Source organism: Marmota flaviventris, chromosome 10, assembly GCF_047511675.1.
Source record: "Marmota flaviventris isolate mMarFla1 chromosome 10, mMarFla1.hap1, whole genome shotgun sequence".
Taxonomy (NCBI): Eukaryota; Metazoa; Chordata; class Mammalia; order Rodentia; family Sciuridae; genus Marmota; species Marmota flaviventris.
Window position 1 is genome coordinate 34,174,408 of NC_092507.1, and position 17,878 is coordinate 34,192,285.

Here is a 17,878-nt window from a genome sequence, read left to right on the forward strand (position 1 = left end):
TGCCACTGAGCTATAGCCCTAGCCCATCATTTTATTTTTGATTTTCAAGCATTCTCTGTTACATTAATCATAATGTAACATTCTTTCTCTGTTAAATATGTTGAAAATATTTTTTCTTAGCCTATTGCTTTTCTTTATTTACATTATTTTACATAATCCGGAGGATTTTGATTCCTATCTAGTAAATCTGCTAATCTTCTACTATGGCTTTTGGAGTTTTGTGTTTTGCTTAGGAAGAGTATGCTTATTGCCCAGATTTTTTATATTAATTTCTTCCTCTCCATTCTTTGATTGCTTTATTTTCTGAGATTGATCTTTTATACAAATAAAATGTATTTTTATCTATAATCTGAATTACTATTTTTTTCCCAAGAGAATTTCCAACTATCCCAACACAATTTCTAGTGGTTTGAAATGCCAGATTATATATGGGGCTGCTTCTCAATTCTGCTCCTTTGACTTTTTTGGGGGGAGGGCTTGGGGTCATTTTTGTGCAAACACAAGGCTGTTGCAATTAGTATAGCATTATAGGAGACTTTTATACTTTATGGAGCCAAAAATCTGAATAGTTGACCTTTTTTCTTTTTTTCTTTGTCACATTATTTTTTGTTCTTCTGATTTTTATGGATTCCTTTTGTACATTTCTTCTTGCAGGTGAACTGCAGAATAATTTTTCCCTGTTCTATAAAAGACCTAAAACTATTTTGATTAGAATTTCATTAAATTTATTGTTTAATTTGAGTCTCATCCAGGAACACGACATATTCTTCATTTCTTTTCTTCTTCTTTTAATGTCTCTCAATAAAATTTACATTTTAGTATAAATCTTGGACATACTGATGAGTTTAGCCACATGTATTTTACAGTTTCTATTATCAATGAGATACTTTCCATTGCATTTTTTCCATTTGGTTGTAGTTGGTGAATAAGAAAAGGATTGATTTTTTTATTGTTGATCTTTTATCAAGTCTTTAATAAAGTTTAGTATTAGTTTTGAATTTTTATAGTTCTTGGATTTTTACAGTTTCTTAGATTGTCTAAATTGAAAATCAAATTACTTGTAGAGGTAGCCTTATGTCTTCCTTTGTAATACTTCCATTTCTTTTTCTTGTCTTATTGCATTAGGTAGGACCTCCAGTGCCATATTTAGTAGTTGCAATGATAACCATGAAAACAGACATCTTTGTCTTGTTCCTAACTTTAATAGGAATGATGACTGCTCTTCCTCAAATGAAATAAATTTTCTTCAATTATTGGTTTGCTAAGAATTTTTAATTTTTTGTTTTGGCTTTTAAATTCGTATTTATATATGTATGTATGTATGTATGTATTTATGGTACTACGTACCAGGGAATGAACCCAGGGACACTTAAACCACTGAGCCATATCCCCAACCCTTTTTATTTTTAATTTTGAGATACAGTCTCATTAAGTTGCTTAGGGCCTCACTAAGTTGCTGGGACTGGCCTCTAACTTGTGATCCTGTGCCTATTAATGCCTATCTACCAATTAGTTATATTAATAGATTTCCAAATATAGAACAGCCCTTACATTTCTGGATTAAATCTTATCTGGTCACAAAAATTGTTATTTTAAGAACAATTCAGTCTAAGAAATGTGTATTTATGTTCTTAAATAAGCTGATAATTTTATTTGTGCTATTGTCTTAGTTCATTTTCTGTTGCTGTAACAGAGTACTTGAGACTGAGTAATTTATTAAAGAAAAAAAGAGTGTATTTTGGCTTATGGTTCTGGAGGCTGAGAAGTCTAACTGTTGCCAACTTCTGTTTAGCTACTACTGATGAGATGCTGCTCCGGCTGATGGTAGAAAGCAGAAGGGAAGCAGGTGAAAGAAAAAGTGAAAAAAGTGAAGAGTTGACTTGCTTTACAACAATCTGCTCTCCTGGTAACTAACCCAGTTCTATAAAATCAAGAACTCATTTACAGGAGAAAGGCATTAATCCATTCCTGAGGGCCCCATCCCAGTCACATCTCACTAGGCCCCGCCTCCCAGCAGGCTTTGAGGGATTACATTTCTAACAGGTGGGAACTTTGGGGGGACATGCTCAAACCTTAGCAGCTGTTTTTCTCTGTTTTTCATATTGGAGCAATATTCGTTCAGTACATTGGTTCTCAGACCTTTTTGGTCTTAGGTCCCATTTGCCTTCCCAAAATTTATTTAGGATCTTCAAAGAACTTTATGTGAGTTACCTATTCATATTAGAAACTAAAATGAAGAAAACTTTAAAACACAAGCATGCATTTCTTTAGTTGGCAGAGCAATGACTCATCAGGGAGCATCCAGTTAACCTCTGGAAAATTCCACTGTGCAGTGTGAGAGAAAGAGAGTAAAAAGATCAAAGTATCTTAGTATTGTTATAAAAATAATTTGGACCTTGTAGACTTCCAGAAAAGTGTTGGGGATCTTTAAGGATCCCTAGAATGCACTTTGAGAAGTGCTGGTCTAGCAAAATGAGTTGTAAATTTCCCATTTTTTTCTATGTAGTAATAACATAGATTTTACGTATGTCTTGAAGGTAGAACTCATTTGGAAATCATTTGGAACTGATGTGTTTTGGAGTAGTATATCTTTGCCTATTGATTCAATTTTCCCTATGGTTATTGGTTTACTCAGGTTTTATATCTCTTATTAGGTCAATGTGTTTTGTTTTGTTGAACGAGAGTCACACTATGTTGCCTAGGCTGGTCTTGAGCTTATAGGCTCAAGTGATCCTCCTATCTCAGAGACCTCAGGTGAGGGTCACCATTCCCAGCCTTAGTCAATTTGTAAATTATAATTACCTATAAATTTGTGCAATTTCATATACATTTTCATTTTTAAAGTATAAAGTTGTAGGGCTGGGGTTGTGGCTCAGTGGTAGAGCGCTCGCCTCGCAAGTGCGAGACCCTGGGTTCGATCCTCAGCACCACATAAAAGTAAATAAGTAAAAACAAAGATATTGTGTCCAATTACAACTAAAAAATAAATATTAAAAAAAAACAGATAAAATTAAGAAAAAAAGTATAAAGTTGTATTTTTTTTACATTTTATTTGTATCAAGAATTAAATCCCCTTTTTAATTTCTAAATTGTCTACCCATGTGTTTTCTTTTATTCTCATTTGAATTTGCCAAAGATTTGTCTGTTTTACTGCTGTTGTTAGTGTATTTTATTTTATTTATTTACTTATTTTTTTTTAAAGAGAGAGAGAGAGAGAGAATTTTAATATTTATTTTTTAGTTATCGGCGGACACAACATCTTTGTTTGTATGTGGTGCTGAGGATCGAACCCAGGCCGCACGCATGCCAGGGGAGCGCGCTATCGCTTGAGCCACATCCCAGCCCCTTGTTGGTGTATTTTAAAGGATATTTTTAGTATGATTGACCTAGCTTCTTGTTTTTTGCTTGTTTCTAAATTTGTCTTTATTACTATTTTTTAATTTTAGGGGGTATATTTTAAAGTCAAATTTATCAGGGTATAACTACTATAGTAACACTTATTCTTGACGGTGTACTTTTGTGTGAGTGTGTGTGGTGCTGGGATTGAACCCAGGGCTTTGTGCATATGAGGCAAATACTCTACCAACTGAGCTATATCTCCAGACCTCATGTCTATAAGTTTTGACAAATGCATACAATCATGTCAGCACCACCATAATCAGGATATAGACTCCCTAAAAAATTTCCTCATTTCCTTTTTTAAATTATTTATTTGTTTGGTACCAGGGATTGAACTCCGAGGCACTCGACCACTGAGCCATATCCCCAGCCCTATTTTGTATTTTATTTAGAGACAGGGTCTCACTGAGTTGCTTAGTACCTCACTTTTGCTAAGGCTGGCTTTGAACTCTCGATCCTCCTGCCTCAGCCTCCTGAGCCACTGGGATTACAGTCATGTGCCACTCACTGTACCTGGCTCCTCATTTCGTTTTGTCCTTAGCTCCTGGAATCTTGCTTTCTATTTTAGTAGTTTATTACTTTTATCTCTAAGTAGTATTCCATTGTATGGATGCACTAGAGTTTATTTATTCATCCACCAGTTGAACATTTGGGTTGTTTCCAGTTTGGGATGATTATGAATAAAGCTACTATAAACATCTGTGAACAAGTTTTTGTGCAAACATAAGTTTTCAAGTAAAGATCTAGGAGGGAAGTGCTGGGTCACATGGTAAGTATGTTGACTTTTTAAGCAACTGCCATATTGTTTTCTTATTCTATGTTTCCTAGATTTTTATTTCTGTTGTTCTTTCTTTTGCTTCAAATTTCTTTCTCAAGGATGTGAGTTTGGTCTCCTCATTGAAGTTCATCCTAGTGAGGGCATAGGGCACACCACAGTGCTGCAGGCACCAAGTGCCAGGAAGGACACCTCAGTGACAGGACTTGGGAGATGAGGGATCAAGATGATACTAAAAAGTTTTCCTAAATAAGATCCCAAAGGGGTCATAGGAGGCAGAAGAGAAAAACGGAAAACTTAAGAAAGGAGAGTAAAAGAAGGGGAAGAAAAGAAATGAAAACATAATGTTGCATAAATGGGGCATGGTGAGTGCTACCCTGGAACACCATGATGTAATGGTGGCCTAGAAAGAGCATGGGGCCTTGAGGACAGTAGGTAGAGAGAGGTGGGCCTGGAACCTCTAATGCTGATCCTGAAAGTCTGTGGCACCAAGATTTAGTTTGAATTAGAAAGGTGAGCCATTGTCAGCTACAGAAAAAGGTGACTGTTATGGGGGAAGGGTTTGGGGAAAGGAGACAGGCTGGAGATAGAGCTGGCAGTGAGACTGAGGTGGGAGTCTTGCTGCCAGACTCCTGGTGCTCTCAAAGGAAGGACAAATGGGTGGGATGGGAGAAATGTAGTGGGGATTCAAAAAATATTTGATGAATTGACTATAATTAATTAAGGTGTTTGATATTTTGAGTAGGTTGCAAGAAATGGAGACAGAACAATATGGAAAGATGAATAAATTGGGAAGGAAAAATAGTTCTGAAAACTAAGGGTCTAGAGTAAGGAGAGGACTTGGCAAGAGGATAGACAATTGACTAGTCAGAAAATTCTATACAGAACTATATAAACCTAATAGAGAAATTGTTTTGAGAATAAGCATAGGAACTAGCAAAGAGCCAGGGTGACCTGAGTTCTCCAGTTCTAGTACCTGCTGTCTGTCTGGCTGATACCTGAGCTTGTCTCAGGAACCCTGAGGCTAGACAGCCAAACCCTGAGGCTAGACAGCTAGACAGAGAAGCAAGGAAAGTTCCTAAGGGAATTTAATTTTTAAAAATTTTTATATGTATTTTTGGTTGTGGATGGGCTTTATTTTATTCATTTATTTATATGTGGTGCAGAGACTCGAACCCAGTGCCTCACACATGCTGGGCAAGTACGTTAACACTGAGCCACAACTCCAGCCCAGAATTTAAATTTTGAATGGGGATGATGAGGGGTTGATTAAATGACTCTGAAGAACTTTTCCAGCCTTGAGATCTTGTCATTCTAGTGTACATATGGGTGGAGTGTCATATTTCCAAAATAAGTTTCCTTTTAATTTGGAGAAATATCCTAAGATCTTCAATGGGAAAGAACACAAAGACTGTTAGGTAATCCAAGTCCAGACAATTGCCATTAGACTCTGGAGGTGTTTAGTTTAGGAGAGAATGGAATTCCTTTCCTCTACAGAACTTGTGGAATTATTTGGTTGCCAAGGATCCAATAGCCTTATAATGAAGTAAGGTTGTTACATGGTGTAGGACAAGGAAAAAAAAAATCTGTTACCTAGACAAATGTCTCCTCCTTTTAGACAATATGAATTTTGTCCACAACTTTAACATTGCGTTAACTATGACTTCAGTCCTTCCCTCACGAGAAAGATCATCACAGTCCTGGGAAACCACGGAGTTGAGATACTTCATAAGAAAATGGGGTAGTGTGAGAAATGACATAATACAGGTGCACTATTTAAGTAACATTTATTAGGAACCTACTAAGTGCTGGAAGCTATTAGACATTGGGGATGTAAATTGAACAGACCAAGTCCCTGCCCTCAAGGAGCTTCCTAAATTTGGTAGGAGCCTGTGGGAGAAAGTTTTATCCCAAAATGGATCCATTGCCACTGGGAACAAGGAAGGCTTAAGAGAGGAGTGACGATTGTCACACTCACCCTTTGTTCCCCACATGGGAACAGAAAGATTTTTGTTTATTTGTATTGGTGTTTTTGTACTGGGCATTGAACCCAGGGGTGCTCTACCACTGAGCTACATCCCCAGTTCTTTTTATTTTTTATTTTGAGACAGGGTCTTGCTAAGTTGCTGAGGCTGGGAGATAGGATCTTGCTAAGTTGCTCAAGCTGGGGTTGAATTTGAGATCCTCCTGCCTTAGCCTCCGAAGTCGTTGTGGTTATAGGCATGCACCACCATGAATGGCTTGGAAGGAGTTTTAAAAATCATACACCTGAAAACATTATTTCCTTGCTTAAGTCTCACCCATGGCTTCCTTTTGCTTTTCTGATAAAGATAAAATTGAATTCACATGACCTCTGGAGCCCTGCAGGATCTGACCTCATCCTCTAGTCAAAGCAGGACACTCTGCAATCCAGAGTGGCCTTCTTTGAGTTTCTTAAACCTGTCTCCCCTCCTTTGGCTTTAGTATCTTGGTACTTGCTATTCCCTTGGTCTGTAACACATGCCCTCCCACCAGACCCATTTTCCCCTAAGCATCCCCACCTCCAACCTGCTTTGCCCAGGTAAGCCCGCATATCCTGCAGATCTCAGCCCCAGTATGAATTCCTCAATGTTCCTGACCATTTCCTTCTCCCTGCAAGCAACATGTACTCTCATAGCAACACGTATCTACACTTTCTTCCCTTTTTCCTCAAACATTAAGCAAATGAACACAAAACCTAACATAAAATAGTAAATTGTGATAAATGCTTTGAAGAAAAAAATATAGTTTATCATAACATTTCAATGAGGACATTGTGTGTGTGTGTGTGTGTGTGTGTGTCTCACTGTTCATACAAATAAGTGCCTGGAATTGTTTGCTGAATAAATTAATGAAGAAAAATTATGAGTAAGTTTTCCCCAGTTGGAGGAGAAAGTAAAGAGAATTCTAGAAAAAAAATGATACATGCAAAGCTACAGAAGCATGACAGGACAATGGGTAATTATCAAATGACTAGAAATAAAGGCAAAGAGGGACTGGCCTCTTCCCAATAAGATTGAAGCTGTAGGCAGGATCCCATTCGTAACCTTGGATTTCTTCCTAGTTGGGAGTAGGGGTAGGTGTGGAAATCAAAGGTTTAAAATCAAGGGAGTGTGAGTGGTATATTCAGATTACGCTTTAGAAAGATAATTGTTTCTTCATCTATAGCTTTGGCTATGTCATGTCTAAACTTTTAAATTCTCAAGTAGAGAAGCCTTAACTTATTCATTCAGATTTGCCACTAAGTTAATCAAAGTCACTTTGTTAAAGTAAGAAATACAGAAAGTGCTACATATATACTTGGAACATTTTATTCTAAATGCTCAGCTACTTACTAATTTTTGAGTAGAGGACAGGGGTCTTTCCTTAAGGGTGGAGTCCTGGATTCTTGAAAAACTGCATCCATATCCAATGTCTATGGATTTCAGATTCAACTTCTTTAAAATAGAACAGGAAACTTCAGCATAGACTTCATTGTTAGTTTTTTTTTTTTCCCATTTTTTTCACATGATAGTGTAACAATTAAGAGCTAGTACAGTTTTGCTGGCTGCAGCAGCACATGCCTGTAATCCCGGCGGCTTGGGAAGCTGAGACAGGAGGATCATGTGTTCAAAGCCAACCTCAGCAACTTAGTGAGTCATTAAGCAACTCAGTGAGACCCTGTCTCTAAATAAAATACAAAAAAGGACTGGGGATTTGGCTCAGTGGTTAAGTGTCCCTGGGTTCAATCCCCACTACAAAAAAACAAAAACAAAAACAACAATCTCTTGAGCCAGACTGCCCTGGTTCAAATCGAGCATGCACCATCTAACATGAGCAAGGTGCTTAGCTTCTCTGGGCCTCAGTTTCCTCAGTACCCATGTCAGAGAGTTACTGTGAGGATCAAATAAGTATTTTATGTAAAGGTTTAATGTGGTGACTGACACATACTAAACCTTCAATAAATGATAGCTGGTTTCCAGTTATCCCCACCCAATCAACAGCATTTTAAAAAGATATTTACCTTTACTAAGTTTTCCCAGAGCATTTGGTGTTTGTAAGAACAATAATTCTCCTTCTTTTTGCACTATTGGCTTACATCATATTTAATTAAATTATGTAAACACAGTAACTACTGCCATGGAAATATAAACATTTTGGAATCATGACAATGACTTACACTAGCTGGGCAGAAGAATGTGGCCATGCAACGTATGGCCTACAGCTAGGAACATTCTGGGTGCCGTGGCCCCTGATGAGTATGTGTTACTGTAGGAATAAATTCCAGCTAGCCCAGTAGGTTGGTACAGAAAGAGGACAGCATTCACCCCTGGATGACAACCTGTGTCCCTCCAGCTTCCTCTCTCTCTTGCTCCTACTACAGCTATGCTTGAATCTCATGAACTCCCAGGCACAGACCAGATTTTTAATTCTCCCTGAGCACCAAAAAAGAGAATGTTCCCTTAAGTAACTTAATAATAATAATACTAACTTGTAAAATAAGTATAAGGAAGTTCAATAAACTTCTGATTTTCCCACGGTGACTATTTTGGTGCTTTTTAAATTTGTTTCAAGAATTTTCTAAGGAGATGTTAATGGGAGTTCACTTTGCTTTGCCGATGCCCCAAGTATGTGTTTACCTGTTGAATAATCCAGCACCGCCTTAGACTCTTGTATGTTTTTGCCATCTTCTCAGCCTACTCCCAGAAGTACCTCCTTTCCTGGTGAACCTACATCTCAAGATCCATCACTTTGAACTTATCTCTTGTTAATATCTTCTACACCATTTCTTTACAGACTTGTCCTTACACAGAACCTGTCAGATAAACCCCCAAACATGGCATGTATTAAATTCGAGGAAACTTAGCAAGGGTGACCAATAGGTAGTTGGAAAAAAAATCTGAAACTCAGGAGACAAAGTAAAAGATGGTAAAAAGACTTAGAAATCTTCAATGAGTAAGTTGGATTTGATCCTTTGCAAGTAAGTCACATCTCCAAAGAAAGGCACATAGAGAGGGAGGAGCAATGGCTGAGCTGAGAACATGGCACCACTGTATGAGGGTCATGGCGTGGGAGCTGCGGATGAAAGAGGGAACATCCACATGCAAGGAGGCCTAAGCCCAAAGAAGGAGAGCTGCAAGAAGGAGTGGGTACTGGTACCCAATGTAACAAAGAGGGAGGCAAGGTGAGGCAATGCCTGGCACCTAGTAGATGCTCAATGCACATTTGTTAACTGATTGGTTGATTAGGACTGAAACAATCAAATCATTGGTGAGCTTGGTGCTTACTTTGGGGTTTCCTAGAAGCAGAAGCTGAGACAAGGATTCCTTTATTGGGTAGATAAAAGAATAATGGGGAGTGATTTGTGGGTAAGGGATATGAAACAAGGAGAGGTGGAACAGCCAATCAAGGGTGAATTCAGTCACCAACAACTGTGGACAGTTGAGCTTAATCCCATTGGAAGAGTTCTGGAGTGTTTTGTGCAGAGCATTCACCTCATGGTTACCCTCTGGAGGGCTGAGGGAGGTGGGTTATTTATATAACAATTTTTTTTTCAGGTCATTGGTTGAGGGCTGCTGAGGGAAGGCATTAATTCACTGACATTTCCCGTCACCTGCTTGGGCAGCAAAGATGATCCTGGCTGTAAGAGAAAGCCCTCGGGCAAATAGATGCAGGTACTAATGGCTGGAAGTCTGGTGTTCACTGAAGTAGTAAGGGCAGGGCGGCGACAGCACCCATAACACTTAGTAGTCGCAGTTTCAACAGCAAAGGCTGGAGTGCTATGGATTGATAGTAAATTGGAAATAGGAAGTGGGAGGAAATGAGCGAAGACAATTCTCTCAAGATGCTTGGTTGAAAAGAGGATTAGAGAAATGTCAATAGGCTAACTTTGTATAAGGTGGGAAAGAAGGGCAAGGTGTGATGGGAGATCACAGCCTCTCCGTGGTGTTCATTGAGGGAATTCACAATTCCCAATTTTTTTAAAAAATATTTTTTTAGTTGTAGATGGACACAATACCTTTATTTTATTTGTTTTATTATTTATTATTGTTATTTTTTTAATGTGGTGCCAGGATCGAACCTAGTGCCTCACGCATGCTAGGCAAGTGCTCTACCACTGAGACACAATCCCGGTCCAATTCCCAATTTTTTGTTAGGGTGAGAAGTAGTCTTACTTCAGTCTCCTTGGACCAGCATCTGTGGCTTCCTTTGCCAGACTTTGGGTCCTGGGTTCCCCAGCCGATGTTCAGTTGGCCATTGCCAGCCTCACACACCAGCAATTCCAAGTCTGAAGGGGCAGAGGCAGAGGTCCAGAGCAGACTGGGGCGGGCATGGAGCACAATACTAGATGCTGAACCCTGGGGGAGCCACAGGTCAGAAGAGACCTGCTTCTACGGGGTCTTTCTCCAGTGGTTCCTCGCATTCCCAGCTTGTCCCTCTCATGTCAGCAAATCTCAAGAATTGGTTTGGTTTGGGCACAACAGGAACAACCCCAAAGAAATCTTCTTGTCACCTTCCACTAAAGTGTGGCTCTTTATTTGATTGATATTCGTCTATCTTTTGGCTAAAGCATAAGCTCATGAGGACAGGGACTGTATTCATTTTAGCACTATCCCTAGTGCCTAGTACCTAGTCAGTATTCACTAAATGTTTGTGTAATGTAGGAAAAACAAAACAAGTAATGCTGTCTATTGATGGTGCTTAAACCAAGAAAAAGTAAAGCTGATTTTTTTTTTTTTGGTAGTGGTGGTCTTGGGTCTTGAACCCAGGGCCTCACACATTCCAGGCAAATGGAATTTGTACCACGGAGCTACATCCTCAGCCCTAAAGCTGGGATTTTTATCCACCTGGAAGTGGACCATCTCTGAAACTGATCTAAGCTTAAGGGTCTTTTACTTACATGGATTCCATTCAAGACCCTGGGAAGGGCCTTAACAATATTTTTACGTGGTCACACATGTGTCCTGTGACACCTGGCAATGGAACAGAAACAAGGCTTAAAAATGGATGGTTTCAGAAACTTGTCATCACACATGTAAAATTGTCAGTGGAAATTTTGGTTCTTACTAATGCCTGGTCAAAATGAAACCTCACCTATCTGGAAGATGTTTTTTTATGCAGTGTATAGAACTATAAATGTAGCATATATATTTTTTCTTTTTTAAAGGGACTCACATGAAATAGAATTTTTAAAAATTTCTATGTATATAGGGCACAAACCTATAGCAATACTTCTAATAACGAATGCATTTTACACATATCTAATTACTAACATTGCCAAAAATCACATAAAACTTATAATATGTTGCTCTAATTAGGACACCAGTAATAAATCAGTAAGTGTCAATGAAGTTCAAGAGTATTTAGAAAAACTTGAAATGCCCTGAAATATTACAACTCCCATATGAGCAAAACCTGCTAGAGATTTCCCCAAATTTCATATAATCCTAAGAAGTAAGGAGATTTGAAGTTGAAAGAAACATCTCAAAACTAAAAATAATAAACACATTTTGGTCAATAGTGGTACAGAAAGGACTGAATTTCTATTTTCTTTGTAGAAAATGATACTTCAAAATTATTGTTCATATGAAGAGTCAGAATCTGCATCCCCCCAAATGTAGTAAATAAACATTTAGAGGCATATCAGACAATTATTTTTAAAAATGTTATTAAAAAGTTTTTATGATGTTCCTCAACTTTAAAATTCTGTTAATTTGTTATGACATCATTTGTCATTCTAATAAATATTTGCTTTGAACCTAATTTTACATTTGTAATTTTGTTTGTTTCTTTTTTTTTTTTAAGAGAATCCTTAAAGTTATAAATGCTCAATTTCAGATTCCACAAAATATGGATCAGCCCCATATCTTGCCTTTACCTTCCTAAAGGCTTTGTGTGGTCTTGAATATAAAGCAGCAGTATTTTCTTTCGAGTATCAGCTATAGACACTTGGTGCATGATTGGCATCCATATTGACATTTTTGATGTTTCCTGAAATCCTTTTTTGGTTTATAGAATAAGTTGAGTTTCCAGAATTCACAAGATGCTGAGGACCACTCCCTTCTGATTCACTTATTGGGGGTGGGGGGAGCTTGAGTTTTAATCTCACTAAGTCTTTTCATTCTAGAGTCCAAACCCCAGGGACAGATTCCTTCTTCCTTTGCCATATGGCTGCCTCTAGAATAGAGGCAGAGTTGAAGGAAAGAGGGTCATATGTGTGCAGAATTCTAATTTGATGACTCTTTGGGGGAGTGCTTCCTAATTGGTTCCAGTTGGGATATCTTGCAGAGCAATCTGGCAGAACTAAGAAAGGAGAAGTCATGATGAACAGTTGAAAGAAGTGGAGGAATTTAGCTTAGAGAAGAGATATTGCTGTTGGAGATCTATATCAGTAGCTCGTGCTCCAACAACATTGTATAACAAACCTACTCAAAACTCCATGCCATTAGGTGGTGAGTATCTATTTCTGAAGTGCGGAGGTATGTGGATCAGCTGAGATGCAGCTGATCTAGGCCAGGCTCAGTTGGGCTTGGCTCCAAACTGTGGGTTAGGTCCAGGTCTGCTCTGTGTCCTTTATTGTTTTGAACCAGCAGCTACCAGAAGCATACTCTTCTCATGGTGGAAGGTGGAAACCCAACAGACCAAGATCAACTTTGCATGCACATTTTGAGCCTCTACTTGCCTGATGTCTGCTAACATTCCATTGGTTGAAGAAGGTCACTGGCTAAGTCTAAAGTCAAGCAGTAGAAAAGTCACTCTGTTCTGCTTTGAAGACAAAGCAATTCTTATGGGCCAGGCACATCAGTGGGGGCAGGGAAGATGGCAGTGGAAGAATAGAGGGAGTGGATGATTCATGAACAAATATCTAATATGCCACAAGAGCTGCCATATAAAACAAGCAGCAGCTTTCCTCAATTCTCAGTCACATCCTCAACTCCCTGCAGTCTGTCCTTGTTCCCTGCTCTTATCAAAACCACTGTCTTACTTCTTTTGCCTCATTATATCTAGAATCTGATTCCTCTTCTTCATTCTCACTGAACTGCTTGCTGAGATGGCTGCTACAGCCTGCTAACTGCTCTCCTTGTCTCTGGTCTCGTCATTTCCCAATTCATCATCCACAGAGCTGCCAACTATTATCAGTATCTCATCGGCATCCACATCATCATTATTGTTATCTATTTTGCATTACACTTTCTGGTTTATGCGCTGGCTCCTTCATTATATGAGAGCTCCTGGATGGCAGGAACTGTGGTAGATGGTTGTGGTTTTTTTTTTTTTTTGGTCTTCGAATCTCCAGCATCTTGTACTGGGTCTGACACATAGTAAAACTTCAATAAGTTAATATGAAAAGAAAAGGCAAAGGAGGAAGATGGCATTCCAATTTAAGTCCGCATAACATTAAAGCTCATACTCTTTCTGCACTACTTTTGTATATCCTGAGTCACAGATGTGTGACTGATAAAAAGAAGGATAAAGCTCAAACCCTCCACTGCTGTACCAGTGGGCAAGCAGGTGACTAAATCTAACTAAAGATTTTTTTTCTACCATAATTGCAATAATCCTTCTTAATCCTAATTCTGCCCAAATGGAAAAGTTTAGAAGCCATAAAAAATTTTGAATGGCCATAACACATTAAATCTATGATATGATGCTCAAATGTATTCTTAGAGAAAACCATGCTTTTCTTTCTTTCTTCTTCTTCTTCTTTTTTTTTTTTTTTTTTTTGCTTTTACTGTTGGTAGAGATCAAAAAGGGTTTTAACATGGTACTAGTGAAAGCTGTGGAATGAGACATTCACATACACTGCTGATCTGAGTGTAAATTGGTTCAACCTCCATGGAGGGCAATTTGGCAGTATCTATCAGCTCTTTATGTACTGACAGAAAGGTCTCCAATATACCTGTGTTGTAAGTGAAAAGGCAAGGTACAGAAGCAGAGTACAGAGCTACCTTTTGTGGGCGTTGGGGAGGAAAACAAGCTACGCATGTCTGTTGTTACTGCTTAGACAAGCTCTGGAAATATATACAAGAAACTGAATAGCCCTTGCTTTTGAGGAGGACTGAGATGGAGAACAAGGATGAAAGGAAACTTTGTAGTTCATTATATATTCTTTTCATATTTTTAAAATTTTGTTCTATATATAATAGAATTGTTTAGATGCCAAAAACAATATCAAAAGATCAGCAACAAACTGGAGAACATTTGCCACATAATTTGACAAAAGGTTAATTTCTTTAATCTGCCAAGAGTTTATAAATCAGTTTTTAAAAATTAAGAGAGAGAGAGAGAAAAAAAAGGAATAAAAGCACTAGTTTCAGGAATAAATAAATACACATGGCCAATGGTCATGTGAAAAAAGTATTAAATTTTTATGTTATTAGAGAAAAGGAAAAACAGAAAGAATCCTTTGGAGATGAGTTGGACTCTATTATTAGATGTGTTTAAGTATAGAATAAATGTCTGATTATTAAGGTTGATGAGAAGTTTCTTTCAATTGTCCGGTAAAGGAAAGTACTGTGTCTGAAGGAACTAATTCCTTCCAATTTAGGAACCAAATGGAGTTGTGTTGATAAGGCCAAGCAGGCCAGCTTAAAGAAAGGAGGGAATGGAGAAGAATGGAAATTCACCCAGAAAAGCCAGAGACCTCAAAAATGAAAGGGAACTTGGAGCTCACTTTTTAAACCTCCCACCTAATACATCTCCACTTGGGACACGGTTTCTGATCTGTCACTTATCAACATGGAGCAAGTTTATTAATATAGCATTCATTCAGTCAATCAATATTTATGAGTCCCTTCTGTGTGTCAGGCACAGCCCTTTCTCGTGGAAACAGATATTAATCAATTTTTTTTTCGAACAAATGTAAAATTGCAACTATGAAGGAGAATTATGCAGATTATGCTATGGACATCTAAGAGTAGGATATGACCTGGACAGGAATTTTAGGAAAGCTGAGTTGAGGAGGATGAGTAGGAGTTAGCTAAACCAGGGAAGGAAATACTTAGTAGGCAGAGGCAACAGCAGAGGCCCGATCTACATCAACTAAAGATTTATTCTCCTATAACCACAATAATCTTTACTAATCCTAATTCTTCTATAATAAAAAGGTCTAGAAGCCATAAAAATTTTATTGGCCACGAGCAGGTTGAATCTACAAAATGATGCTCGTCTTTGAAAAATTATATGTCAGGGATCATGACAAGGACTAGGATGGAAAAGATTGGGAACACGGATGAAAGTGAGATAGGTGGAGGGTGGAGGAGACATCTGACAAAGACAGGGTAGAGAATGGATTGCAGGGAGGTGCGAGCCATGTGCAGGTGAGTCAGGAAGCAGACTTGACAGAAGACAATGGTTGCTTAGATCAGGATAGCGAAGGTCAAGCAATCTGGACACAAGTGAGAGATGTTGAGGAAAGTGCAATAGACAAGACTCGATGATGGATTTGACCCCCAGTGACAAGAGAAGAAGGAATATGTCAATAACGTGTCTTAAGCTTTTGGCGTGCACAGCTGGGTAGATGATGGTACCGTTCACCAAGACAGGTAACAATGCAAGAGAACTAAATTTGGAAGGAAATATCAGAGTACAGTTTACAACATGCCAGATCTGAGATGCTTTTGAGAACATCAGTCAGTTGGCAGTGTTTATTTATGGAGCGTCTACAATACCGCTGTCAGTGGAATATATAGGTGTATTTATTGGCAAAAAAGAAAAAGAAAATAAACAAAGATAAACACAATTCCCCCTCTTTGAGGCTCTTACTGTCCCACCATTCATTTGTCTATTTTCTTATTCCATCTCTTGTTGGGTCGATGGGATGATCCCATTTATAGTCACTTGGCCTATTAATTTCTAAAGACTTATATTGCCACTCCACCAGCCTGTCCCATGACCACATCATGAACCTTCTCACTAAAACACATCAACCTCAAACTTTTCACCTTTAGGCTATGCCCTCCTATCCTTCCAACTCCTGCCATGGCTTGTATCCTCCTGTTTACTCTTCTAGTTCTTTCATTATTTCCAGACCCCTCTAGAAGGATTTCCTCCCTATCATGATCTAACACACAGCAGACACTCAGTAAATATTAGTTGACAGAATAACACCTCCACTTCTTTATCTCCCATGAATCCCCGGACCCAGTGCAGCCCAGGTTGACCTCCCCAACTCCACCTGAGGCCAGCTGCCTGGCTTCTAATTATCAAATCTCATGGATGCCTTCAGCTATCTCACCAGATCTTGCATTGTTGCCTATTTCTTCCCTTTCAAACTCTATATTTCCTTGAATTATGCATTTTTTTATGATACTACATCTACTTTTTTTTTCCCCAAAGGATCATCATCCTCGAGGATCGTGGTCAGCTTTCTTTATTCCTCTATCCATTTTCATAAACAACCCCATCCACTTTCTATGTTGTGAATCCCTAATTATCTATGTCCAGCTTAGAACTCTACCAAACTCCAAAAATTTGTTTCCAGCTGTTTCTACCAAGCACATAGTAGGTATTAATTTCTTGATTATTTGTTTTAACAAATGGGAGATAAAGAAGTGGAGGTGTTATTCTGTCAACTAATAATCTGATTAAAAGCATATAGTTATCATGTCCCCCAAAGACTTGTCCTGCTTTTCTTCCAACCCACTTCTCATTTTCTGTTCCCTGTTCTGATTAATGGTAACATTGCCTATCTGATCACCCATGACAAACATCCAGATATGATTTTTTTTCCTTAAATATGTTTGAATCTTTCTCTTCCTCATTGTCCCCACTACTACTATTTTAGTTCAGGCACTTACCAGATATTTGTTGGATTTCCCTTTCTCATTTTTATTATAGCTTGCCTTGATTATTTCAGTAGGTTTCTAAACTCATCTCCCTGACCGTTAATCTTGCTCCTCTCTTGATAGAGATTATATATATGTATTTGCAAAAAACCCATGCAATTCACCATTTCAATCATTTTTAAGTGTACATATCACTGATTTTTTTTAGTATATTTACAATGTTTATGGTTCAGCCCTCTCAATTCTCTAATTCCAGAACGTTTCCAACCCCCCAACCCCAACAAACCCTATGTTTCTGAATTCTCCCTGCATCCCCATTGCCTGGCAACCCCTCTTCATGGATTTGCCTATTCTGATTATTGCATACAAATAAAATCGTCTTTCTTTCACTTGGCATGTTTTTAAGTTTTACCACTACTGAAGCATGTTTTAGTACTTTCTTCTTTATAGCTAAGTAATATTCCATTATACAAATATACCACACTTTCTTTATCCATTCATCAGTTGATAAATAGTCGTTTCCACTTTTCAACTACTATGAATAATGCTGCTGTTCACATAACTGTACAAGTTTTTGTGTGGACTTATGTTTTCAACTCTCTGTACACCTAGAAGTGAGTTGCTAGGTCACATTGTAACTAAGTTTAATATTTTGAAGAGGAGTAGCCAAATTATTTTCCATGGATGCTGTATCATTTTCATCATTCCCATAAGCCATGTACAAGATTCCAATTTCCCCACATTCTGGGCAGCACTTGTTTTTCCTGTTTTTGTTTTGTTTTTATATCTAGCCATTCTAGTAAATACGAAGTGGCATCTCACTGTGTATGTGTGTGTTTTTTTTTTTAAGGAAGGAATTTTTTTAATACCTTTATTCTATTTATTCATTTGTATGTGGTGCTGAGGATCGAACCCAGGG

The 17,878-nt window shown here is 38.2% G+C and overlaps 1 protein-coding gene and 1 non-coding gene across 3 annotated transcripts in view; both read left to right on the forward strand.

The window, feature by feature from the left end:
• Positions 1–17,878, forward strand: part of Rnf220 (ring finger protein 220) — a 213,509-nt gene that overhangs the window by 35,639 nt on the left and 159,992 nt on the right. The window lies entirely within an intron of this gene.
• On the forward strand, positions 2,861–2,933 carry Trnaa-cgc (transfer RNA alanine (anticodon CGC)). The gene has a single exon. It is a non-coding gene; the product is annotated as a tRNA-Ala (tRNA).